This window comes from Olea europaea, chromosome 14 (assembly GCF_002742605.1).
Source record: "Olea europaea var. sylvestris chromosome 14, O_europaea_v1, whole genome shotgun sequence".
NCBI classification, from domain to species: Eukaryota; Viridiplantae; Streptophyta; class Magnoliopsida; order Lamiales; family Oleaceae; genus Olea; species Olea europaea.
The window spans coordinates 1,035,821-1,063,400 of NC_036250.1; the positions used below are offsets into that span (position 1 = coordinate 1,035,821).

Consider the following 27,580-nt stretch of genomic DNA (forward strand, 5'->3'; position numbering starts at 1 on the left):
GTCTTGAAAAGGAAGCTGGATGTATCAAAAGGGGCCTGGGTTGATGAGCTGCCCCAAGTCCTTTGGGCGATCCGAACCACCACCAGGACCCCAACAGGAGAAACGCCCTTCCTCATGGCATTTGGAACTGAGGCTATGAGCCCTGTGGAGGTCGAACATCCATCCCCAAGATGTCTACACTTCAGCGAAATAACAAACGATGAGCTTCGGAAGCTCGACCTCGACTTCATCGAAGAAAGAAGAGATGACTCCCAATTGAAGCTCGGCACATATCAGAGAAAGATGACAAGGTACTTCAACTTGAAAGTCAAGAAGAGGTCATTCCAAATCAACGACCTTGTACTTAGGAGGGTCTTCCTTTCCTCAAAAGAACCTGGTTCCGGTTCCCTTGGCCCAAACTGGGAAGGTCCATACAAAATCAGAGAAGAAGTCCGACCTGGGACTTACTGGATTCAAGACATGAACGGCAAGGTACAACCCCATCCATGGAATATTGAACACCTCAGAATCTACTACCAATGAATGTAATATCTTACTAGATGACCTTTCCCAGCCTTTGACACATTTCTATGGTTCAATAAAATTCAGTGATTGAATTAACGTGTTACACTACGTTGTCACCTCAGAGGAGAGGCTCGCGTCCCACCTCTGGGCCACCTCGCTTGAACTCTAAAGCGCTAGCACATGCCTCCCATTTGGCCAAACAAAACAATATGCCAAAGGGAGAAGCCTCAACATGGCTGCACCATCCGCCATGTCTGGGATGCGTCGTCACCTCAGAGGAGAGGCTCGCATCCCACCTCTGGGCCACCTCGCTTGAACTCCGAGGCGCTAGCACATGCCTTTCTTTGGCCAGACCAAACGCCAAAGGGAGAAGCCGCCTGACATGCAATTGAGGCTCACTTAAATACGAGGCTCATTATGTTCCTTCGTCTTCATTCGCTTAAGACCGGGGTCATTCAATTGTTCATTCGCTTAAGTTCGAGGCTCATACAGTTGTTATGCTTAAGTAAAGTTCATTTGCTTAAGTCCGACATTCGTACAGTCGTTCAATCCAGTTGTTTAAAGAAATTGAAGTTAAGGTACCAAGTTAGAGTTATTTAGTTGTTGCTTCTGTCAACTTTTAAGTTCATTTGCTTAACGAGGCGTGTACACTTCAACAAGGATTACAAAGAGACAACAATAAATGAAATAGGCATTATATTGATCTTCAAAAAGGATTACAAAAGTGGGCCTCAGGCCATTACATTCGGAAAAAAAAATTGAAAAGAAAAGTAAACTAAGCTTGGGTAGATGGGGGAGGTGCTTTTGTACTTGGAGCTTCGGCAGCTTGAGCATTGGCATTTGTCTCCCCTACCTCAGCTGCTTCATTACCCTACACGTCCTCAGCAGGGTCTGAGATACCTCATCCACGAATTCAGACCTGAGTTGAGTCAGATCCAAATTGGGATACAGTTCCTCTGCCCGCTCCATCACCTCAGCATAGGCAAAGTTTCTCCAGTATGCACTGAAACTCTTATACTCGTCTGTGTTGTGGAAGTTGGCAACGTACTCCTGCACCGCCTCTTCCCTCACCTGTTGGGCCTCCTCTCTGGCATGGGATGCATCATCCACATACCACTTGATTTGGGTTTCCAAGAAATGGTAAGCTTCTTGGGCACCTGTCAAAGAGAGATTTGCCTTCTCCAGGGCCTCGACGGTCACCTTCTGGTGCTCATTGGAGACCTCCACCTTCTTTGTAAGGGAGGCCACCTCGCACTGTGACTCGTGGACCTCCTTCTTCAAGGCCTCAATCTGGGCCAAGGCAGACTCTAGCTTGGCCATTTCTTCGAGTTTTTGGGCCCTGGCTTCTTCCACCTCAGCCCTCGCCGCCTTCAACTCCTCTGCAAGGGAGACCGTCTTCTCCTCCAAAGACCTGGTCCTTGTCTGAAAATCACTCTGGGCCTCCCTGCATTCAAGAGTGAGGCTAAAAGTTCTGACGCTTTGGCTCACCAGCGCCCTCGTCAGGTCGGAGGCATCGCAGGAGGAGACATGCAATTGCCATCTGTATGTCCAGAACCGATAAAAGTTCTCCGTGGCGCTTCGGACCTCCTAGGGAAGAGCCTCCACCAAGGTTGGGGCCAAGGTCTCCTCCCTTCCAGCTAGGAAGCTTGGAGACTTCCCCTTTTCCCTAACAAGGCTTTTGTTTAGCTGCCTCCTCCTTGGTACTGTCCTTGGAAAGACGTTCCACCTTGCCTCGGACCTCCTTAGCCCCACTAGACCCCGGCTTCAAGGCCCTAGCCTTGGTGGTGGTAGTGGTAGTGGCTTTCAAAATTGTAGCCATGTCTGGAGTTGGGTACTCCCTCTTGAATTTATCTGCATAAGAGCGTCAGGTCAGCACACCAATATCCAATCAAAAACAGAAGGAAATTTACAACTATGGGAGCCTCGTACCTCTGGAAACCATTAGTCCAAAATCCAGAAAGTAGCGACTCTTGTCGATCAGATGGTCAAAGTGGCGGAGCTTCAGAGGCCTCTTGTAGATGTCCTCTATCACCTCGAACTCTTCCCTGCTGAGCTCGAACCTCGTACTACAATCTGCAATGGAAGCCCCAACTGTTAGAAAATTTCTAAGTGTTCAATTCAGAAGTACAAACAGAGGCCGGGAGATTCACGAGCTTCGTAGTACTGGGTCGACACTGTGCAAGAAAGGGCCTTGTCCCCCTCCACTGCCTGCCATTTTTCCCGCACCCAGATCCATGACTCCTTCCACCCCTTAATGGAGGAAGGCAGTCCCACCACAAAGGGTGCGTGAGCCCCCCATGGTGTAAGATAATACCACTCCCTGGACTCCTACCCTATGATCCGGGGCTGAAAAAGAGTCATGAATACATGGAGAGGCATGTTCTCCCCAAGTGACACCTCCTTCCACAAGAAGTATGAGCCGACCAACTGGCTCTACCCATTTGGCAGAACCTAGGTCGGTGACAACATAAAATTCCTCAACACCGCCCTGAAGAAGGGGTGCAGAGGAAGACGCATACCTGCCTTAAACAGGTATTCACTGACTGCCACGCATCCGGACCTCGAATAGCAGGCCCGCTCATTTGGCTCGGGAACTAGCATCTCTATGGTGTGGGGGACACTGTATCTCTCCCTGATCTCCCCTAACCTCTTCCACGTCATACTTGAGGGCACCCTAGACGCCCCCATTCTTCAGTATAATCTACTGGGTCCTCGGTCATGGCATAACTATCAGCCTCGGCATCCCCCCTCTGATTGACCTCATAATCTAACGACGCAACCGTCACCAACTCCCTACTCGAGGTGGACTCCATCTCACAGAATCAACACAACAACAAAAAAGGTTTTTTCTACGAATAATACCTAAGGGAAGAACACTACGTGACCGGAGATAGGTCGGAAAATCAAAAAGCAGGCAGCCTTGATGCCGAAAAGTTCAGGAATTTGAGAGAGAATCAAATTGTAAATTTTCAAAAGTCCTAAAAAATGGGATTTTCTTACCCTTTATAGAGGTCCAGGACGAACCCCAGCCGTTAGATCGAAACTCAGTCAATCTGAACCCTCCATTGCAAATCAAATCTGAGGCGTTGAATTCCAACGATTTTTCAAACCTACGCCTCTGATTCAAACGTGCCTCCCACGCACCCCATCCAATGCGTCTGCTTCTAGAATCTCCAGCTATCCTCATAATTGTGTTTTTAATTCGATGGCAACAGGCACCTTGGAAGTAGTACGGACCAGCCACTTTTCCTCAAAAACAAGCACAAAACATCAAATCATTGGCACAGCTATCGACGCACAATCATTACCATTGAGCCTTGGCTGATGAAGCCAACAAGCCTTGGAGGTTCGGTTCCCAATCACCTCGGCTTCCTCTTCAACATTCAGCCAACGAGCCTCGTAGGTTCGGTTTCCCAACCACCTCTTCCTCATCTTCAACACAGTCTCGGTCTCTTCATCATTCACCTACAGCAGCACATCTCTAACTCCAACCATGATATAAATATCTATACTTGGACTTAGGAGACTATTATTTGGGGTTCAAAAAATTCTTTCAATTTTTACTTCAATAAAGTCCACACATTACAATTCTTTCAATTTTTACTTCATTAAAATTCACGCATTACATAAATGACCATACTTGGACTTGGGGGACTATTATTCCGTGTTGTCATACTTGGCTAACCTATCTGGGCCAATGGCCCACTCAGGCCGAACCACGTGGCACTCGAACCGAGGTGGGCTATGCCGAAGCCCTTCACGCCGAAGTCCACTAGCCGAGGCATGCCACTTTACCGAGGCCTGTGAGAGTAACCGAGGTCCACATGTTGATGCCTATGAGCCGAAGCCATGATACTGAAGCTGGTTGAAGTTAGCTGAGGCCCTCAAGTGGAAGTATTGTATGAAATGGCCGAAGCCCCGAAGCTGATATAGGGGCCTCCGAACTACATGGGAGCATCCTCCACAATCACTTCTCCCAAGAGATCGTCTACACAAAGATCTTGTTAGAATGATTGATGGAACGTTTGTCATAAGCATAAAGGTCAAGTCTTGTCACTAGCATGGAGGCTCTGCACAAACAATAAATGCGCAGCAAGCTAGCAAGTCAAGCCCCTTGCCTAGGAAAAGATGTTTGAATCAAAGAGATGAAGTCACGTGCCACCTCATCCAAGAGCTCCCATTTCGTATGTATCACCATAAATACTTCTCTTGTGTAAAATCAGGAGACGAATGCAAGAATCAATACAAAGAATCACACTTTACTCAACTCTCTCTCTCTCATTTACTTGCAATATACAAATCGAGTTTACACATATTCACATATACATTAACGAACACCGGTTGGTAATTATTGTACGATCAGATCACGAACAACCCACCGAATTCCGAACGTCACTGTCCCGCGTTTTTGGGCTACTCCCGCGTCCTTTGAACCGCTCATTTTAGACCGTCTATGTGTCTTAACGTGTTGGACATTCGTCCATGTGTGCGCGGGTGGGACCGACATCTGTTGGCAACACTTTTTGGGGTCAACAATTACTCTCCTGTCTATCCTGGTAGAAGAATTGCTCCAACAATTTTGTTGGATGTCCCAGAAGATTCTCTGATCATGAACGAGGAGATATTTGATCCTTTACTTCCCATCATCATGATAAAACTTCAGACCATGTGGTGAATTTTTGTTTAAGTCCCATTATAAACGAGATATGTATCAACAAGAAAATAAATAGCTAAACTTATGAATTTCCAACCCCTCGTAATTATTCGTTTTAAGAGGCTAACAGTTTGATATGAATTGTTACTTTTATCATGAAAACAGAGGGCATTAAAATACACTTGTTTTTTACTTTCTGTCTTTGCTTTTATTTTAGCTCAGAAAATTTTAAATATAAGTGATGTTATCGTTTCTTTTGAGAAGGTCGACAAAATTGAAGACAGTATCAATGGATCAATGCCAGGGAAAAGCCGCTCGCTGCTTATTTATTTATGAATGACAAAGAGCTAATGGAGGAATACGTAGGAAGCGTGTCAGCAGGTGGTTTGTGCATCGATGACACTACTTTGCAACCTATATTACAATCCATAAAAAGCTTTTCATAGACTTGAACAAATAGTCAATTATATTACACAGTATGTTTTTACATTTACACTTGCACTGCGATTTGCATTAGCTCTAACTGGTTTCACAATGGTGATGTGATTATATCATGATAACTTGTCTGCAAGTTAAATTCTTTGGCTTTCACTTCTCAGCAAGGTGTTTGTTCTTAAGTTCTAAGTTCATCAAGTCATGAAAAGCTAAACAACAAGAGTGTGCACGTTTTCTTCTTTTTACCTTGCTTTCATGAATGGTACTTTGCTTTTATTTTAGCTCAGAAAATTTTAAATATAAGTGATGTTATCGTTTCTTTTGAGAAGGTCGACAAAATTGAAGACAGTATCAATGGATCAATGCCAGGGAAAAGCCGCTCGCTGCTTATTTATTTATGAATGACAAAGAGCTAATGGAGGAATACGTAGGAAGCGTGTCAGCAGGTGGTTTGTGCATCGATGACACTACTTTGCAACCTATATTACAATCCATAAAAAGCTTTTCATAGACTTGAACAAATAGTCAATTATATTACACAGTATGTTTTTACATTTACACTTGCACTGCGATTTGCATTAGCTCTAACTGGTTTCACAATGGTGATGTGATTATATCATGATAACTTGTCTGCAAGTTAAATTCTTTGGCTTTCACTTCTCAGCAAGGTGTTTGTTCTTAAGTTCTAAGTTCATCAAGTCATGAAAAGCTAAACAACAAGAGTGTGCACGTTTTCTTCTTTTTACCTTGCTTTCATGAATGGTATTTTCATGAGATGTATTACTGTCGTAGTGTATGCAGTTTTCCTTACTTTTTTACCACACGCTTACAATGATCATGTAAAATGATGAGTTTATCAAAAAAAAAAAAAAGTGATGAGAATTACCTAAATCTTAATAATTAACTTGCTGGTGCAGCTTGCAGAGTCATCTTTACCATTAAGAGGCATAGGGCTAAGTGGAATGGGATCATACCACGGGAAATCCTCTTTTGATGCTTTCAGCCATAAGAAGGCAGTTTTATGACGTAGTTTTGTTGGTGATATAGGTGCAAGGTACCTGCCATACACAACTAGGAAGCTTCAACTTCTGAGGGCACTGCTAAATGGCAGTTTTACTTGGCATTCTTCGAGCTTTATTTGGTTGGTAAGATTCGACCTGTACATGTAAAATTCGGTCAAACACTTTCATTAGAAGTAAAAGGTCTATGTTATGTATTTGATTTTATGATAGAAATAATGCATTGTAGCTAATTGGCTCCACATCTATTTGAACAGTAAGGCACCTTGGAGAAGTTCGTTGATTTATCAAGTTCTTGATTTATCATATTTTTAATGCTCAAGCATGATAGAAAAATCAAGCCTTTCTGCTATCTTGTCAACGCCTAATCTGTATTCGAAGAGCAAAAATGCAACAGCTTCAAGCTCAGAGCAAAATCCTGTTTGAACAATCGACCTTCAATTAGTGGAATTCTAGGCTCAAATCAAACTTACCAATCAACCAAATTACAAACCCACAACTTCAATCCACTTATGGTTGCCTTCCCTTTTTCTCACCCACAAAGAGACAATAATATGGTGGTGTTTGCAAGCCACAAAGGTAAAGAGAAGACAAGAAAAACAAAGGCTTGAAGAAAACCATAAAGGAGACAACCGATTTTTGTTCTCTTCTCAAACACAAGCAAAAATACACGACCCTTGCAAAGGGAGAAGGTATATATTGTAGCTAATTGGCTCCACATCTATTTGAACAATAAGACAACTTGGAAAAGTCTGTTGATTTGTCAAGTTCTTGATTTATCATATTTTTAATGCTCGAGTAGAAAAATCATGCCTTTACGCTATCTTGTCAACGCCTAATATGTATTAGAAGAGCAAAAATGTAACAACTCCAAGCTTCAGAGCTAAATCCTTTTCATGTCTAGCACGCATCAAAGTAGAGTCGAGTTGCAAAATTATTTTGAAAGACGTTTCAAACTTACTGAAGGAGACTCGAGGGGAAAACTTTTGTTCTGAATCTAAATAGAAACTGCTTTGTCTGCCGAAAAGGGCTGATCCAGATCCACCAGCTAAATGACAATATTAACCTTCTATCTATCATTGGTATTTACAAAGCTGTGAAATATTTTCTAGAAAGACAAAACGTTAGGCCTTTTTGGTACAGTAGATTAAACAGTATTTATGAGTGATCATGTCCAGTCCAAAAAATGTACCGAGTGAATTTAATGATCCTTAACTTAGAAGTATAAGAATATCTGGTTTCATGTTATCTTTCAACATTTGAAATCTAACCTTAACTACTAAACAAAAAAAAAAGAAAAAAAAAAAGAAAAAAAGCAATAATCAGTAACCACACCAATACTTGTTTGGTGAATTCTCCAAAGTTTCATCATTTTTTTTATATATCCCAGTTGCTTCAAAATAAAGATCCTGATATTGTACAAAAACAACAGTACATATCATAGGATGATATGATGAAGGGGATTCGTGCCTTATTCTGCACTTTTGGGAACTTACTCAAAATGTTATGTGAAAACAAGGTAAAAGTTAAATTAGTCACATCGACTACTTGATTATGTTTTGTTCGTTCTTATATCTACTATAAGATCTCAATTTATGTTTATGCAAAATATTTCCCAACCATCCAAGTCATTCTTTCTAAACTTATCCTTTCTTTCCGTGAACTCTGCTTGTGGCATATATTACAAATGATAGAATTTGTTTCTAACTTTCTATTTTTCAACATTGCTTCTTTTTTTCTCCTTGGTTATTTGTTTCTGTTACAACACAATAATAAAAAGGTAAGCCATGCTTCTCGTGAACTTGCGTGGACTGCATGGTTAGTTTTTCACCACTCAATATAAAATGGACAACGTTGTAGAATCTGTTCGAATTGAATCCGAACCCTCATGAATGTAACCTAATTTTTTCTCTCTTTATTGTCATTTTTTTCCATTCTGTAGAAATCAAAATTATTGATAAAAACTTTGAGCCTTCTTATGAAATGAGATAGACCGTACAATTCATATTTTGGCACATCCAAAGGGAAAAGAGAAGTTGCTCTAGAACTCTATAGGATCACTTAGCAATCGTCAAGAAAATGATTCATAAGCAAATCGAAGGCCTTCCAGGATTGCATAGCATTTAGCCAAATAAGGCGAAATGTGGTTACGAACCACTCCACCAAATGTGGTTAAATAAGTTAGCCATTACAAGACCCTCATGGTTACGAACCACTCCACCAACACCATAGCCCTCATTAGCTACTTGTAGATCTGCATCTACGTTCAAAGCGATCTAGCTACAGATCCATATCCTCATATGATAGATGCTTCTTTGCTTCTAGAATTCTCTCCCCCATGCTATACATTCTATTAAACGGATCATATAAATCTGAGGGAGCAAGCACCCAGATTTTTCGAGAAGTTGGACATTAGATAGGGTGGAGGCTAGTTTCCGCCTCCTCTCTACAGCTGCTGCATTTGCAGTTGACATCTAGGTGAAGCCGATGAAAGGATACTCTAGATGGATAATATCCAGAAATGCATGCCAAATAATTACTTATTTTAAAAGTTATGGTTCATACGAGTAAACGTATTTGGAAACAAATTTTTCAGCTTAACCAGAATTGCTGCAAATTCTTAGCAAATTATTTCATGCCTAGTTGGTTAAGCAGATATTTTAAGCTTAACCAAAACTTCTGCAAATTCTTAGCAAATTATCTCATGTGTTATCTTTTAAAACTTAAAACATTTGGATCGATCTTTAGAAAAACACTAAACGAACTGCAGAAATCAAAGAAAATCAACACAAGATATGTTTTGCCCTTTTAAAAGGGCCCGGATGTTCGGTTTTGCAACCTAATCACCCGTTGAGCATCTCTCACGAGATTAAGCTCTAGATCCATTAATAACGAACAAGAACAACATACAAATGTACGAAGAAATTGGAAATTTCTTCGAGTTTATCTTGCCTCTTGACACAACAATACAACACTGCTATCACTCTTACAGATTGCACAAAACAACCATTTCTCTACACAAAGAACATAATATTATCAATCACAAAGATTGATTTCATCTAACATGGCCAAACCCTATTTTTCACTCAAAAAACAAAGGACAGAGAGAACGACAGAGAGTAAGACGAAGAGACTGCACAAAAGAAGTCTCTAGAATGGCAAATGAAAAGGCCAATACCTAGTGTAAGTATCCGTATCCATCCAACAATCAGAGGGCAGAGATTTAGCCACGTGTACGGCTAAAATTAATTCTTGAAGAGGCCCTTTTTTTTTTTTTTAATCAAAACACGATTTCATTAAACTTGAAATAACCACAGCAACCCGGTGGAGCATTTGGTCCAATAACAGAGGCCCACAAAGCCAAGAATCATGTGAGGCAGCCCACAAATAATTAACAATCTCCACCTTGCTGAACTGATTCTTATTCTTTACTAATGGATCTAGATACTACATCAACTTGAGTTCATTTGCTCGAAGTATCTGAAAAGAAAAAAAAATTAGTTGAACCTTATCGAACATAAACTTATTACAAGTTTTGAATTCATCATATCATGTGACATTCAAAGTTTGCAAACAATTCTTAAATTTGTTTAAAGGCACCACCTTAGTGCTCAAATCAGCAGGATTAAATTCTGTGGGAATTTTAACCAACTTAATCAAACATTTTTCTACCATATTTCATATAAAATGAAATTTTATGTCTACATGTTTAGTTCGATCATGATATACAAGGTTTTTGCTAAGGTGTATGGCACTTTGATTATCTGTATATATACTAACAGAATCATTTGCAAAGCCAATTTCATTAATTAAGCCTCTCAGCCAAATGCTTTCTTTAATAGCATCACATACTGCAATATGTTCAGCTTCTGTAGAAGATAAGGCAACTAATTTTTGCAACTGTGACTTCCAACTTATACACCCATCACACAAAGTGAAAATGTAAGAAGAAGTATATCTTCTTTTATCTAAGTCACCAGCAAAATCTGAGTCTGTATACACTTTCAGTTTTATCTCTTCATTGCTCTTTTTGTACATTAATCCTAAATCAGATGATCCTTTCAAGTACCTTAACATCCATTTCATAGCAAGCCAATGTGTTTCACCAGGATTAGCCATAAACCTACTTAATACACTAATTCCATATGCTAGGTCAAGCCTGGTGCAAACCATGAGGTACATTATGGAACCTATTGTGTTGGCATAAGGTATTTTCTTCGTTCTTCTTAGTTCATCATCTGTTTTAGGTGATTGTTCATTTGACAATTTAAAATGATTAGCAATTGGAAGAGTGACAGGTTTACATTCTAACGTAGAAAATTTTTCAAGAATTTTCTCCACATAGGACCATTGTTTTAGTGTTAGTATGTAGTTGTTCCTGTCTCTATTTATCTCCATTCCAAGGATTCTTTTAGCTTGTCCTAAATCTTTATTTCGAATTCAGATTTTAGCTTTGATTTAACAAATTCAATCTCAGTTTTATCATGACAAGCAAGTAACATATCATCAACATATAATAGGAGATATATAGATTCAGCTCCACCTGAACCTTTGTAGAACAAACATGAATCATAGTTGCTTTTCACAAAGCCTAAAGTTTGCACAAAAGAATTAAACTTCAAATACCATTGCCTAGGGGCTTGTTTAAGCCCATAAAGTGATTTCTTTAACAAGCAAACTTTATCTAATTTAGATTTTATTTCAAATCCTTCAGGTTGATACATATATATAGTCTCATCAAGGTCACCATTCAAGAATGTTGTTTTAACATCAAGTTGTTCTAATTCCCAGTTAAAGTGTGTAGTTAGAGCCAATAGGATTCTGATTGTAGTATATTTGGCAACTGGGGAAAATATTTCATTGTAATCCACTCCTTCCTTTTGAGTGAAACCTTTGGCCACAAGTCTGGTCTTATACCTCTTATTTTCTGTATTTGAGTCTCCTTCTTTTATTTTAAAGATCCATTTACAGTCTACAACCTTTTGATTTTTAGGTCTATTGACTAAAATCCAAGTATTATTTTTAACAAGTGAATCCATTTCCTCATTCATGGCTTCCTTCCAAAGCTTGGAATCAGGACATTTAATGGCTTCATCAAAGGATGTAGGTTCTGAATTTAAAGAATCAAGAGCAAAAAATAGAGTGACAAATTCTTCAGTATTAAACCTGCTGGAGGGAATTATGGTTCTTCTTTCCCTATCTCTAGTTAACTGGTAATCAGTAAGAGTATTATCTGATAATTCAACTTCATTTTCAGATTCATCATGCTGATTACTTATTTTAGATTGAATAAGCTCCACCTCAAAATTATCATCTTGATTTACAGCATTTTGTGTTTGAGTTTCCATGATGGTTTGTTTAATAGGTGCATATTCAAGAGTTTTAGGTTCTCCAGATTTGACACAGGGCATGTCATTTTCATTAAAAATTACATCTCTACTTATTATGACTTTAAAACCATTTTATTCTTTAACCTACAGCCTATAACCTTTTTTTTCCTCCCCATATCCCAAGAAAACACATTTTTGGGATCTAGGCTCTAGCTTCCCTTCATTTTTATGAGAGTAGGCAACACATCCAAACACTTTGAGTTTGTTATAGTTAGGTGTTTTTCCAGACCACAACTTTTCAGGGACTTGACAATCAATAGCACTGGATGAACTTCTATTTATTAGAAAAGTTGCAGTATTTAGGGCTTCACCCCAGAAAAACTTAGGAAGACCAGAACTGTATAACATACATCTAACTTTTTCCAAAAGAGTCCTATTCATTCTCTCGGCAACTCCATTTTGCTGAGGTGTGTGTGTGTTACAGTTCTATGTCTAAGAATTCCAGATTCTTTACAAAATGAATTAAATTCAAAGTTACAAAATTCAAGTCCATTGTCAGTCCTTAGTGCTTTGATTTTCTTGTTCGTTTGATTTTCAATCATAGACTTCCATTGTTTGAAAATCAGAAAAGTATCAAACTTTTGTTTTAAGAGAAGGTCCATATTTTTCTTGAAAAATCATCTACTATCAGTAGATAGAACCTAAATCTGCTAAGTGTATTTACTGATGCTGGACCCCACAGATCAGCATGTAAGTAATCCAAGATTGAAGTGGATTTATGGATTCCAATTTTAAAAGGCAGTCTTTTCTGTTTTCCAACAGTACAATTTTCACAAAAGTTTAATTTTTCAATATTATCACTTCCAAAACATCCAAATTTGTTTAAAATGATTAGACCATTCTCTGAAATCTGCCCCAATCTTTTATGCCAAATTAATGACTTATCAGAAACATGATTTGAGGCTGTGGTACAATGGCTTATTATTCGTTCAGTAGAAATTGTATAGATGCCATTTATTTTTGAAGAGGAAATAACACATATGTTCCCTAAAGATAATCTCAGAAGACTCTTGTGTATAGTGATGTTGTATTTTTCATCCAATTCTCCCAGGGAGATTAGATTCCTTTTCAATTCACGAACATATCTAGCATTTTCTAATTCCAAGGTATAATTGTCAGTTAGCATCAATTTTATCTTCCCAATACCCTTGATTTGACAACTCATGTCATTGCCCATCTGAATTTGTCCTCCATTGAGATTGACAAACTCAGAAAACCACTCTTTAGTGGGGCACATATGGAAGGTACAACCAGAGTCTAGGACCCATTCTTTTGAATCCCTCCTTTGGGTGTTCACAAGGACAACCCCCTGAATATCAGGTTCATTATTGTAGGCTACTACTGCAGAACCATCAGTGTTGTTTTTATCTTTCATATCTGAGATTTTCTTAAAGCAATTCTTTATCAAGTGTCCAGTTTTGCCACAGTAATAGCATTTTCTGATATGGTTCTTTGGTTTTATTTGATTTTTGTTCTTATCTCTATTTCTATTATTCTGAAATTTTCCTTTCTTGGTTGAATTAAAGTTGTACTGGATTTGTTTCTTATTTTGATTCACTTTCTCTTTCATATATAGCCCTTCACCAAACTTAGAGTCTTTTGACTCAGTTTTCATTTCAAGTTCCTTATTTCTAAGGGCTGCAGTTATGATACCTACAGTAAGAGTCTGCCCCCCATATTCAAAAGCATTTCTAATGTCTTTATATTTCTCACTTAGAGAGTTTAATAAGGCAACTACTTGTTGGTCACTAGAGATCTCCTCATCACAGTTATCTAAGTCCTGAATCAAATTAGTGAATTTGTCTAAATTTTCTTCCAGGCCAGAAGAGGGATCGAATTTGAAATTGTAAAATTGCCTTAGGAGGTAACATTTATTAGGCATGGACTTAGTTAAGTAAAGAGTTCCTAATTTTGTCCATAGAGTCTCAGCAGAATTGGCTTCTGCAGAAGCTTTTTGCAGAGGCAGATTCTCCTACCTTTCTAATTACATTGTCTGATAGATGAAGAAAAATAGTACTCCATGGAATGTCATCTAATTCTTTCCTCCTATATGCACTAATTTCAACAGCTCATAACCCATCTAGGGCCGCAGCACATCTTTGCTGCAGTAAGAAGGCTCCCATCTTCTGGCGCCAGATAGTGAAATTTCCAGTGTCTTTCCATGTCTCTATGTCTAACTCATATGAAGTGGACATGATGACAAATATAATTGAATGACATGCAATTATGCAATATTCAGTATGAGTGATTCAGGTAAGTAAGATAAGCAACAAAGCAATTTATTTTCTGAATTTAACTACCTTATTTACAGGCTTCAAGATTAACTGCAACACAGTTTAAAATGTAGAAAAGAGGGGTCTAGAATTATACCGTGAAACTGAAATTTAAAAATTTCAGTTTAAGAGTGATCATACTTAAGCCAGGGAAGGAACCAGGTTGCACTGCACACTGCATAGATCAATGTATTTCCAGAACTCGGAGTCAACTCAACAGGAATCGGAGCGAGTTAGCTTAACTCGCCAACTCAGTAAGAGTCAGAATACCGAGTTGAAACTCAGTTGAGATTCAACTCAACTCGCCAAACTCAGTGCGAGTTAGGGCAACTAGTTGAACTCAATTATGAGTCAACTAAAAAAAATTCAGACAGTAAAGGAACAGACCTTGAGGATTGAATTTTTCAATTTCCTCTAAAGAAAACCAACAGATTTCAGCTCAGGAAGGTTTCGAATCTTTAGTTACAAGTTTTGTATGCGATATAGTTAACAGAAAATTTTCAGAGTTTAAAATTTTTTTTGACAAAAACTTGAACCTAGGGTTCCAAGAAGTGATAGATCTAAAAGTTCGAAAGAAGAAAAAATTAAAGAAAAATCAAGAAACCGGCTCTGATACCACTGTTATGTTTTAAAACTTAAAACATTTGGATCAATCTTTAGAAAAACACCAAAAGAACTGCAGAAATCAAAGAAAATCAACACAAGATATGTTTTGCCCTTTTAAAAGGGCCTGGATATTCGATTTTGCAACCTAATCACCCGTTGAGCATCTCTCACGAGATTAAGCTCTAGATCCATTAATAACGAACAAGAACAGCATACAAATGTACAAAGAAATTGGAAATTTCTTCGAGTTTATCTTGCCTCTTGACATAACAACACAACACTGCTATCACTCTCACAGATTGCACAAAACAAGTATTTCTCTACACAAAGAACAAAATATTATCAATCACGAAGGTCGATTTCATCTAACATGGCCAAACCCTAATTTTCACTCAGAAAACAAAGGACAGAGAGTAAGACGAAGAGACTGCACAAAAGAAGTCTCTAGAATGGCAAATGAAAAGGCCAAGACCCAGTGTAAGTATCCGTATCCATCCAACAATCAGAGGGCAGAGATTTAGCCACGTGTACGGCTAAATTTAATTCTTGAAGAGGCATTTTTTATCAAAACACGATTTCATTAAACTTAAAATAACCACAGCAACCCGGTGGAGCATTTGACCCAATAATAGAGGCCCACAAAGCCAAGAATAATGTGAGGCAGCCCACAAATAATTAACATCATGCCTAGTTGGTTAGTAGCCATACATCACATGGAAATTTAATTGTTGGTTTTGGAATGTGTATTGTAATTTCTCAAAATTTACCACAAAAATCTGTTGAAAATTTTGTGAGGAAAATTTGTTGCAAAATTCATAGATTTACTGGTAAACCCTTCACTGTGTCCATTTAAAGTAAATGATTTGGCAAACAAATTGAAATTTCTCCATGGGAACATGCGTGAAAGGATTCGAAGTACTGATTTGGATCTGTTTCAATATGTTTTACGATGCATTTGGAACCTGTTTGCAATGGAATAACCTGTTTGTTGACTGTTAATGAAATTGAAGAAGATCTTTGGGGATATTCTATTTAGCATTCTTTTTTATTTCTTCTCTTCCTCTTTTCTTTTTCTTTTTTTTTCCTTCTTTTTCCTTTCTTTTTCTCTTGGTCACGGATTTCTTGGTGTGTGAAGTGTGTGTGTGTGTTATGAGATTTTGATTGTGTGTGTATATATATATATATATATATATATAATGGATCATATATCCTTAAACGTTAAGTAATGATTATCTGTCTCATTGTATCTTTCAACATTGAAATTCTAACCTCAACTGCTAGCTACATGAGAAAAGAACAATGTTAGATGAATTTTCCAAAGTTTCAACTCCTTTTCCTATAGAGATGCTACTCAAAAATGAGCTATTGTCAGGGGATATAAAAAGGGGTTGAGGTGAATCCCCTGTCAATAGCCCTGTTCAACCAGCATTAGTGCTTTTCCTATCTCCAATTTGCTTGAAAACAATGATAATGTCACATATATACAGATCATAAGATGATACGATGACAGGGTTAACAGTTGGCTCTCCATTCTTAATCCTATATATAAGTTTATCGTTACTCATTCTGCACTTAGGAAGTGATTCACAATAGCATGTGAAACCAAAAGAAAAGTGCAATCAATCATATTGTGGACGATATTTTATGCTCTAAAATTTCAGGATCGTTTATATTTGCCAGGCAGCTGCATAATGAAACAGGAGCACCGGCTCAATCTCCGGATCCAAGTCCTTCATCCTACTATTTCTTAGTAGAAGGAGATCCTCTTGAAAAAGGGTAACATGATTTTTCAAAGTTGAAAATTGATTTGTTACTACTTAAAATCAAGATTCTGATCAATCTGAAACACATTGAGGTTCTTTGATTTGCAGGTTTATTCGTGCTACAGTGCAAGTGGGAAGCGGTTTAAAAAATTTCTTTCTTGATATTGAACTGGCAGTGACCTTACATGGATCACTTGTTCCCCTACTAACATTAAGTTTCTAATGGTAATTTTTGTTGAAGTTTTACGCTCTATGAATGTACAATAATTTATCTAATTAGATTAAAATGAAGAAATTAATAATGTGGATGTTTGCAGCCTTTTAGCATATACCTAACCCCAAATGGTCCTTACGTGACTAACAACAATTTCGTGTCATGCGTGGATGCCTCCATATGTGGATTCGTCGAACAACCAGTAAATTCACAATGTAGTGTTCAAAATCAGCAATGTGATTATCAGGTTGAATATGCAGACCATGGTACATCTCTCAGTGTACTGGTTAATGACACATTCTTATTCGCTTCCTCCTTAAAGGGCAATTCAATACAATCCACCACCAGTCTCACCTTCGGGTAAGTAATTCTGTCATTAGATAAATCAGAGACCTTTTCTAAATTATGCTAAATAGCTTTTTCTCAAGTTCTGTTGAATAGGCAGATGTTCGTGAAATGCATATGGAGCTATTACTATTTGTTGATATTTCCAAGATAATTTACTCCTATACTTGCAATACTCCTCTTATTGGCAGGTGCGGATATCATCAAGAGTTTTCTCCTCTACTTCATCCTCCTTTTGCAGATGGAGTCCTAGGCCTTGGCAGTGGCGAAACAAGTATTTTGTCACAGACTCAAAGGTAAGTGAACAAGGTCTAACTAAGAAGGTTGTGGCCTTTTGCTCGAGTGATATATCTGGTCCTGGATATCTTGTCCTTGGAAATTCTCTATCAAATTCACCAGACATGATGTGGAGGTCAATGTCGAACAATCATGTTGAGTAAGCAAAATTCACTGAAAATTAAGTTAGTCCATACCAAAATGTATTGTGCAGAAGATTATCAAAAATACTGATTTGCACGTGTCAAATATTACGTATAAGCCAAATTTGCTTGGCCCTGCAGACCTCTATTACGAAGATAATCTTCTCGCATCAGGGCTGGATTTTTTGTTGGATAGTGGAACTACTTGCAGCTACTTCAGCCCTAACATATACCAACCTGTTCTTTCTCAGGTGATACAAAAGAGAAAAGAATGCTGCTTATCATTTAGAATTTCGCGGAATAAATTTTATTTGTACTAGTCGATTTTCAGGTGAAAGAATGGGTAGCCAATTTGGGAACCCTAGTTGAGGATCCGTATCTTCCTGTCTGCTGGAAACCTATGACATCTTTCCATGACTTCTTGGACTCTTTCGGGTTTTTGAGCTTCACGAGTGACGACAATGTCTATTTTGTGCTAACGCCATTTGACTATCTTACTATCAGCGTAAGAACCCTGTCAAAAAAATCAGTATGATTGCGGCAATTTTTCACAAGAAACTATCAAGTATTTAGCAATCTCTTAAATTGCAGCCTCGGGATAATGTGTGCTTGGGGATCCTAGAAAGCCGGGCACTTAGACCAGATATTGAAAACCTGAACATACTTGGAGGTAATAAATACCAAGGCATCAAAAGAATAACTTAATGAACTTTTCATCCATAAAGTTAATTATCAAATTTTGGCTGCACAGATCTTCTTCTGCAACAGAGGTTGGTGATTAATGACTATGAAAACCAGAAAATTGGTTGGACCGGGTTCGTGGATTGCAGCATTCTACCAGCGCAGCTTTCTTGTAAGTTTTTTTTTTTCTCGTATACTTGATGCATGGAGCTTTACTATAAATTCAAATTAGTGTTTACTAAATTGTTATTCTGTTTTGTACAAAAAAAGCCACAAGCCCTGATGTGCAAACCGGGAAAAAGAGAAAGGGTGAATCACAGAAGAAAAAAGATCTCAGTTGTAAGAGAAAAAATACCGGTCGGTGGCACATGAGAAAAAAGAGGAAGCAAGATGTTGACCTCGCAAATTGGACCCTCCACATGGCCAATCGATATCTACTCCACGTCTTCCTCCCTACGCATAGTTAACATACGGTCAGATGCATACGGTCGGAACCAGCGAGGGTGGCGGCGGCCACATACACTCTGACGATCAAGTTAGCCTCAGGTGATCGGAAAAATATCAAGATTGTGCAAAATAGTTGAGAGGAAAATATATATTTGCTTGTTATGGAAAGCTATGTTGTAAGAGTTTCATTACCTTTGCCTCTTGTCAAACCTTGGGTATTTATAGGTGAGGAGAACCGTTGGATGTGAGACACGTGTATGCATCTGCTCATAGGCGTCAATCAACCGCGTCTATAGAGTGGGCGGGTAATTACTTCTCTCGAGTTGAGTTGACATAAAGTTGATACGTCACATCAACTAGGCTCATGGAGACGTAAAATCAATTAAACATTGGGGGCAGAAATGATCTTGACATCGATCTCTTTCTGAAATTGGCGGCGGATCCTCTGACAAAGAACTTCGAAATGTAATGCGCCTCGGCTTCAGGGGCGAGGACGCTTCGGAGGAAGTCCCTGCGCGGCACAGTTTCGGTGATCAATCATCTCTTCACTGACGATCTCAACTCTCATCATTTCTACCAGTTCATCATAAGTGGTGGGATTTTTGCTGCACACATCCCTCCAGAACAAAGTGTTCATGTTGAGGCAGCCTTTCAGGGCCAAAAGGGCTTCTCTGTCAATGACCTACTCGCAATACGTGATTTCGTCCGTAAACCTGATGAGATAGCTTTTCAGTGTCTCTCCAGGGGCCTGCCTCATATCGTGCAGGCGTTGCACCCAGGCCTCTCCTTCTCTGTGTGAGAGGTACTCGTTCAATAATGCTTTCTTCAAATCTGGCTAACTCCTAATGCTCAGGGGAGGAAGTCTACTGTACCACACTTCAACAGCTCCACCTAGGATTAAGTGGAAGGCTCTGCACTTCAAAGCAGGTGAGGCTCCCCTGAGGTTCATCTGTGTCATGTACTTGGTAGGTGTTTCTCCGAGTCCTCCTTTCCTTCATACTTGGAGATCTTAGGGGGCATGAAATTCGCAGGCATTGGAAAACTTCGGATCTCCTTTAAGAAATGGAGGTTATCATCATCGTCGTCAATTTCATAGGATCGACAAGGCCCATCTGACCCTTCATCATCTTGAATGTTCTAGGGAGGTGGAGGTGCTTCACCTTGACTGCCCCAATCAACTAAGTCCCTTCTTTCCTTCCCATTTCTAGGAGGAGAAGGTGTTTGTTCTTGCTCCCGTTCTTACCGAACTGATCTTTGCACTGAGCGGACCCTATTACTAGGGTCCTGCCCCAGTCGGTCGAAGACGCTGACTGACCTTTGTGCTTCATATTCTTGAGGAAAGTTGTCCCCCAATTGTGGTTCTGCTGGCTGGCTCCCTTGTATATAGGATCAGGCCCGAACCTGGGGCGAGGCCAGTGAGGCCCGCGCCTCAGGCCTAAGACCATTAAGGGGCCTATTTTTTGCCCTAAATTTTATTTTAAACAATATGAGCTGGCCCAAAACTAATTATCCAACAACCCACAATCCATTTACCCTAAAATTCCAACCCAACTCATATATTCAAATCCAATATCACAACCCATTTACCCAAATTACCAAATTCCCAAAATCTGAAAAATGAATAATACGATTTAGGGCTGCTGCTATTTTTCTCGATCGCTCGACGTCGACGAGCTCCCGTGCTACTGCAGCACTGCTTGTCTAAGTGTCTGTGGCTGTACGCTGCGTCATTTGCTGCACCAGAAGAACCCAACCTCATCTTCGTCCGTCGCATCGCATCGCAAGCGGAAGTAAGTTCAAATGTGTTGGAATTTTAATCATTTTTCATAGGTGTTGATTTTGTTTGCTATTCTTGCTTGATGGTATTGTTTCACAGTACGTTCGAATCTGTTGGTAAATTTTTTTCTCATTTTTTGAAGTTTGTTTTAGACCCTTTTATTACTGGAATGTATCGGATTAGACGAGCCAACTGATTTGGTAAATTATAGAATCTTATAATTATTGATCTTAAAGAAAACACGATGCAATATATATACCTTATGTACTCTTTTAGTTTTCTAGTCCAAAATATAAATTGAAAGAAAAAAAACGCATTATGCTGCCTTTAGTTAACTGATGCGGGTATGGCCTCTACTTAAATCAAACAATACCCTTCTCGAAAATCTTACACGAATTGAGTGTAAGAATCTACCGCAGTAAGTAACACATCGCACATAACCATATTATGTGTAAAAGTAAGCTTTACAAGTTGAAATCAGTGCCACATTTAAGAGGTGAAGGTAGCATCCGTTGGGGAAAATATTGCTGCAATATCAAAGTTAAAGTTTGTTGAGCTTAGGCTTAACTGGTCAAAAGTGTCAAAGACTTGATCGATGATAAGTCATGAGAGTAGAAGGTTGGTTACCAGAAACTGGGATAGTTGGTAATGGTTTCTATTGCTGTTCATGACCAATGGTTAGGCAGTTGAGCATTGTCATCCACTTGAGACATTGCCTGTAGTTGGGAATTAGAGACTCATTATTGGTGGTGGTAATCTACAATGATACAATTTCCTTCTCTCTGCATATAACAAGTTTGTTTGGACTGCTTAAATGTAAGCTTTGTACTCCATAAAATGTATAAATACAAAGTGACTATTAATTTGTGAGGCCCATGTGATGTAAGAATAAGAAGTGTATCTAACCACTTTTTAGTTGTGCGAAGTTTAGACATCGAATCATAAAAAAAAAATTGTAGCTAACCAATTTAAATTTTAGTTTAAGATTTTCCAAACATGCACAACAGATTCTTGATATAGCAGACTTGATAAACTCAACAGTGTTAAATTTCAGGGGTCAAAATCTTGGCAATTATAGTATAAAAAGTGTAATGTAACTTTGCCAAACATGCACATATTCTTGATATAGCAAACTCGATGAACTCAACAGGCTGTCTCTAAAAAAGTTTTCCCTTCCCTTTCCTCACTACGAATGGAGCTTCGAAGTTAATAGTGCATTCTTGAATCTTCATGTTGCCTTGAATTTTATTCTTTCCTCTTATTTTTTTATGGGATTTTGTAGATTCTGCATGGTAGGAGGTTTATTATCAGCCTACTTCTGTATGTTTTACTTTATATTTTGATTGGTTTTTCTCAAGTCTCACGCCTCGGTGCACGATTTAGCCTTTTCGGACATTGATATTTAAAAGTTGTGAGAATTTTCTCTCTTTGTCGAATATATTTTCACCTTTGGTCAAACTGGTAGTTCTTGGAGTCCTATTTCGTTTTTATTTGTCTAGCAGATTATTATTAAAATCTTACACTTGTACTTCAAAAATATGAAAAACTAAGAAGAACAAAGATAGGCTCGTGTGGCTACAAAATGTCGAACAGAAAGTTCTAGTCATTTAGAAAAAATAAAATGAATCTCACAGTAAAAAAGGCAAATAAAATATTTTAAGTAGCTTGAAATGGGCTCGTGCGACTTCATGCACCTCTCTCCCCTCTCTGGTTAACATTGGACTCAATGGGATTGGTGCAGCCACAATAAGGAATATCATGCCCTATATATTTTTCCTGATCTCTTATATTGGTTCGTACAAACATTTGAGCCGAGTTACAGTATTTTCCAGTTAGCAATCGAACTTAAATACTGGTGATAATACTTGTATATGAATGGTAAAATGGTATTTTGATCCTTTTTTATGTGTGCATGAATGTGAATCTAAATGTATTTCTCCCCTGAATCTTTCATTATTGTGTTGCAAGAGAATTAAATCCATTGTGGGGGTCAACTATGGGATTACTACTAAAATGGGTTGAAAATATGTAACATTTACATTGCTCACTCATTTCTTAGTCAATTCTGTTATTTTCTTCTGTTAGCACTACTGTTTTTCGTTAATGTGCCATGAAAACACTCATTCTTCAGAGTTGTAACATACTTCCTCATAGGAAAGGATGGCAGATTAAGAATCAAGATAAAATTGTATATACCTCATTCTGCTTTACACACCAAAAAAAAAAAAAAGATTGTTTTGACAGGAAGACATGAAAAGAAGCTAAAACTTCAAACAACATCTTTTAATAACATCACGAAACTTCAAAGGCAATGCATTATCTAAAATTTTTTACAACTCCTTAATTTACCATCTTTCTTCTTTCTTAATTTTATCCCCTTAATTCTAGTTGACTCTAAGAGATGTCTCTGTCTCAATTTGTAGGAGCCATTATGAATGCACTTGGGGCTATTATTAAAATTTTTAAAATTGCGATAGGCTTACTCCTAGTTCAGAAAATGGGATTATTCTCAATGGTGTAATTCCACAATCTTCATCAAAATTTCACTTCTCAAGTAAGTAATGGCTTGCCCTAACTTATTATTAAAGATATTGAAAATATTTGAAACCTTGTCGGCTTATATAATTGCAGCCTGATCGGCTTATATGATTGCTTATTGTACGATGAACAATTGCACAGGCGCACGTAGTAACTATATTTGAGACTATAATTGTAAGATGATTGAGATATTGTGTAATTATTTTTTAGGTTAATCATTGGACATTAGATATTCACTCCTATACTATGCCTCTTAAACATAAGTCTGGTGCTCAAAAGAAGAAAATGAAACGAAATGAAATTGCATTAATTCAAAGTCAAGCAGGGGATATTAACAAGTACTTCAAAAACAACAATGTGAATGTGTTAAATGGGGATGAAGTAGAGATTCAACATGCCCATGTTAATGAAGTAAATGATAAGGATAAAGAAGTGAGTCAACCTACCGATGTTAACGAAGTAGATGATAAGGAAGAAGAAGTGATGAAGGCCACCTCTAATAATGAAGAAGATGATAAGGAAGAAGAGGGTTGCTTTTCTCAAAATTTGGATGATCCCGAGAATTGAAAAATTATTGATCAAAGAACAAGGGATTACTTAGTTGAAAGGGATCCAAAAAGAGTTGATGACATCTCGTTTCCGAAAGACTATAAAAATAGACATTTCGATTCTTCACAATATAAGCGATTGCTACCAAATGGAAAAACAGTTGATAGACGATGGCTAGTATATTCAGTGTCTATGGACAGGATCTTCTGCTTTTGTTGCAAGTTGTTTAAAACACTATAAACGTGACCAAAGTTGGCCAACTAGGTAATGATGGATTCAAAGATTGGCTTAATTTGCATCGATCTATTAAAAGTCATGAAAGAAATGAGGAGCATTTACGTTGCATGACTAGCTGGATTGAATTGGAAAATAGATTTCGATCAAAAACTACAATTGATAAAAGCGTTAAATTGTTGATTAATGTTAAAAGAGAACATTGGAGATATGTATTAATAAGGATAATCGCTGTTGTGAAAAGACTTGCGAAAAACACATTGTCATTTCGAGGAGATGATGAGAGGCTACATGTTGAGAACAATAGCCTATTTTTACAAATGGTGGAAATGGTTAGTGAATTTGATCCAGTAATGCAAGAGCACTTTCGGCGGGCTAAAGCAAAAGAGATCAATATACGTATCTTGGCAAAAAAATTCAAAATGAGTTGATACAGTCGTTGGCTAATCAGGTGAGAAGTTTAATTGTCAAGAAAATTAAACATGCAAAATATTTCGCAGTTATACTTGATTGTACTCCAGATGCAAGTCAAGAGGAGCAAATGTCTTTAATTGTACGATTTGTAGATGATTCGGCAAACTTACCTACAGTTGAAGAACATTGGTTAGAATTTTTGAAGGTAGATGACACAACAGGACTTGGACTTGCTGCCGAGCTTCAAAAGGCTTTGATAAAAATTGATCTCGATATTGATGATATTAGAGGGCAAGGATATGACAACGGATCTAACATGAGCGGAAAGCACAAAGGTGTGCAAAGAAGAGTCCATGAAATGAATCCCCAAGCTTTCTATACTCTATGTGGCACTCATAGTCTAAATTTAGCATTATGTAATATGGTGAACTGTTGTTCCAAAGTTGTATCCTTCTTCGGAGTGATACAACACATCTACACATTGTTTTCCTCTTCTACCAAGCGATGAAAAATTCTCAAAGATAATGTACAAGGGTTGACAGTGAAGCCATTGTCACAAACACTTTGGGAAAGTCATATTGAAAGTGTGAAGCCTATAATGGAGCAAACTGCACAGATAAGAGATGCATTACTTGATTTGGCAGAAAGTAATGAAGATCCTAAAGTGAAGAGTGAAGCCGGGTCGTTAGCAATACATGAACTTCAAAATTTTGAGTTTTTGCTTGGCATGATAATCTGGTACAGATTGTTGCATACTGTCAATATTGTGAGTAAATTTCTTCAAACCAAATCCATGGATATTGATCATGCTATCGACTTCTTGTAAGGACTTGTTTCATTTCTTGAAGAATACAGAGAAATTGGATTTGCTATTGCCAAATATGAAGCGACAAAAAAGGCAAGCGAAATGGGAATTGAACCTGTATTTACAGAAAAATGCATAATTCGAAGAAAAACAATTTGATGAAAGCGGTAGTGATGAGGTAAAGCAATTAGCAGAAGAATCTTTTAGAGTTGAGTACTTTATTTTTATAATTGATCAAGGTCTGTCTTCTCTGAGGTCTCGGTTTGAACAATTCAAACAATATGATGACATATTTGGATTTTTGTTTAATTTGAAGAGGTTAAGGGATGAAAATTTTTCAAGTTTGCTGAACTCTTGTTTAAATCTTGAGAAATATCTTCAACATGATGGGCGTTCGGATATCAGTGGAGATGATTTATGTTCGGAGTTACAAGTATTGAGGTGTTATATACCACGTGAAGCAACAAGAGCAATTGAAGTGCTACAATATTTGAAGACATTTGATGTTTGTTTTCAAAATGCTTATACTGCTTACCAAATTTTGTTAACCATATCGGTTACAGTTGCATCTGTGGAAAAAAGTTTCTCGAAATTAAAGTTGATCAAGACCTATCTCCGATCAACTATGTTGTAAGAAAGATTAAACAGGTTGGCTATGTTATCAATAGAAAAAGAAATGGTTGAGTAACTAAGTTATTTAGATCTAATTGATGTTTTTGCCTCTAAAACAGTAAGATGAATAGTATTCAACTAATTGTTTAAAATTTTTGGTTTGATGGTTTATAATATAAATCGTTTCTATGATATATTTCGTTGTTGTTTTAATGTTAGTTTTTTAAGTTAGCAATAAGTCGCATAATACACCTTCGAATTTTGTCGCTGGGGGGCTAACTTTCATCGTTCGCCTCACGGCCATCAAACACAGGACTGACTCTGCATAGGATGTGGCTTCCGCACCCACTTCTCTTTTGAGGGAGTGTTCTCTGTGCTGGCTCACATGGCCTCGGGAAGGAGATGCTGGGGCTTCCTGAACTAGGTAAGATCCTTGGGGCATTTGAGAGCCCTGATGACCTTAGGCTTGCATGAGAAGTTCATGCATCGCCATATTTTGAGTTGCGATGTCTCTCATGCCAGCAGCTATTTGAGCCATTTCTTCAGTGAGCGTGACTGTTCTTTCACCTCGACGACGCCGGTAATGGGGTCTCTAGTGAGTGACATTGTTACGAAGCACCTCTTCTTCAGAGGCCTCTCTCATAGGGTTCTCGTCTTCATGACTGTAACTCATCTTATCTCCATTTTCAAGGGTGATAAGAACTTGGAGTATAACTCGATTTTGCTCTTTTTCAAGAACGTGCCCTTTTCAGGGTAAGTCACTAGTTTTTTGGTGGTTTCTTCGGTGGAGAATGTAGAACTTTGGATGGGAAGTTTCCCACAGACGGCACCAATCTGTTGACCTTGCAAATTGGACCCTCCACGTGGCCAATCGATAGCTACTCCACATATTCCTCCCTGCGCACAATCAACGCACGGTCAGATGCATACGGCTGGAACCAGCGGGGGTGGTGGTGGCCGCATACACTCCGACGGTCAAGTTAGACTTAGGTGATCGGAACAATACCAATGTTGCGCAAAATAGTGGGGAGGAGAATATGTATTTGCTTGTTTTGGAAAGCTATGTTATAAGAGTTTCATTACCTTTGCCTCTTGTCCAACCTTGGGTATTTATAGGTGATGAGAACCGTTAGATGTGGGACACGTGTATGCATCTGGCGGTGTGAGGCATCTGCTCATAGGCGTCAATCAGCCGTGTCTATAGAGTGGGCGGGTAATTACTTCTCCTGAGTTGAATTGACATAAAGTTGATACGTCACATCAACTAGGCTTATGGAGACGTCAAATCAATTAAACCTTGGGGGCAGAAAGGATCTTGACATAGATCTCTTTCTAAAATTGGCGGCGGATCATCTGACAAAGAACCTCGAAATGTAATGCGCCTCGGCTTCAGGGGCGAGGACGCTTCGATCGGTTCTGTAGATTGTCTGTGCCTCGCAGTGCATTAGCAGATCGACAACATTGGTGGTGACCTCACTTCGGAACCACTTTGGATGGGCGTTGAACATCTCGTATAACGCAGTGGTAGACTTTCCGAAGTGATTCAGATAAGAGCGTAACACAAGACATCATTTCACCCTGAAGTTAGTTTTCATGTTGGATACATAATGAAATTTCACAACATCAGATATTCTCAAACATATAAATAATTGTATCTGATATTAAATCATGTATCTTTTGGCTGCCTTCTTGCTAAATAACAATGTCTGCCATTCTCACAAAGAAATTTAACTAGTTTGGATCCATTCAAAGAGCAATGCAAATGATTGATGAGTTCGTATTTTACAAAGTTGGTTCCTTTGTTCTCTATAAAAAAAAATAAACAAGGTAAGCCTAACTCTCGCTAAACTGTGAGGTAAAGTTTTCACCGCTCCAATTGAAATGGATAATGTTCGAGAATT

General features: G+C 38.4%; 1 long non-coding RNA gene across 1 annotated transcript; it reads left to right on the forward strand.

Annotated features, from left to right (window-relative positions):
• The first annotated feature begins 5,917 nt into the window (after nt 1-5,917).
• LOC111408707 lies at nt 5,918-6,897 on the forward strand. Its single transcript, XR_002705340.1, has 2 exons — nt 5,918-6,039; nt 6,511-6,897. It is a non-coding gene; the product is annotated as an uncharacterized LOC111408707 (long non-coding RNA).
• Nucleotides 6,898-27,580: the final 20,683 nt, after the last annotated feature.